The sequence below is a fragment of the Lucilia cuprina genome, chromosome 4 (genome assembly GCF_022045245.1).
Source record: "Lucilia cuprina isolate Lc7/37 chromosome 4, ASM2204524v1, whole genome shotgun sequence".
NCBI lineage: Eukaryota > Metazoa > Arthropoda > Insecta > Diptera > Calliphoridae > Lucilia > Lucilia cuprina.
This window is the reverse complement of record NC_060952.1, coordinates 55075915-55077071: the sequence shown is the minus strand read 5'-3', so window position 1 is coordinate 55077071 and position 1157 is coordinate 55075915.

The following is a 1157-nucleotide window of genomic DNA, read 5'->3' as shown; positions in this document are numbered from 1 at the left end:
TGCCATATTCCAAAGAATAGGGGACAACACCCCTCCTTGAGGGGTGCCCCTGATGGCTTTTTTACAGATTGTTGTATCACCCAGTGAAGATACAATAGTCCGTTCAGAAAGTAAGTTCGTTACAAAACTTACAATAGATCGAGAAAGGCAACCAGAGTGAAGTTTCCATAGCTCATGTATTTTTCAATATACCCAGCCAGGGAATGTAAAGCCGTCTCAACAGATTTACCTTTCATGTAGGCATGCTGAGAGTTTGAAAGAAGAGATTTGTCAATAGATATCCTGATATTGATATCAATTATTCTCTCCAGAGTTTTAAGCAAGAATGACGCCAGACTAATGGGTCTGAAATCTTTTGCCTTGGTGTGAGATATCTTTCCCCCTTTAGGGATAAAGATCACGTTACACTTGGTCCACTGAACAGGAATGTAAGACCAGTGTAAGCAGGCCTTTTAAATACTACTTAGCCAGGAAATGATACGATCTAAATTATTTTGTAGATCCGCTGGAATGATGCCATCACGGCCAGGTGATTTATAGGTGTCAAAACTCCTTATTGCCCATCGGATGTCATCATCTATTGAAACATCTGCAGTGGTATTACCAAGTTCAATACCATGCAGATTATATGTAGCTGAGTCACCAGTGGGGATACAACCGGGAAAGTGAGTATTCAAGAGGAGTTCAAGTGTCTCTTGACTACCTGCAGTCCAGTTTCCAGAACTACAGAAATTTCTCCAGGAACTACGCTTTGCACTTCGTACCTGATTTTTAAATTCATTAACTTTCGAGACCAGATACCAGTTCTCTTTGCCTCGTTAAATAATTTACGACATAACCTACGAGTATTCGCAATTTCGGGGTGCCACCAAGGGGGTTTTCCCTTAAGTATACCTTTTGATAGTCTATAGGCCCTATTTGTGGCTACACTAATAGAGCTTGAGATCCAGTTAACGGCTAAATTAATGTCACTTCTACTTTCTATCGTTGGAACAGTAGGAAGAATATCATTCAAGGTAGCTTTGTGTACCTCCCAATTTGTCTTTCTCCTGTTAAGAAATGGTTCTATAATCTTTGCTTGAACTACTATTTCGAATTCTATAAAGCAGTGATCAGAGAAGGAGCATTCGTTTGAGACCTTCCAACCCTGAATTAGA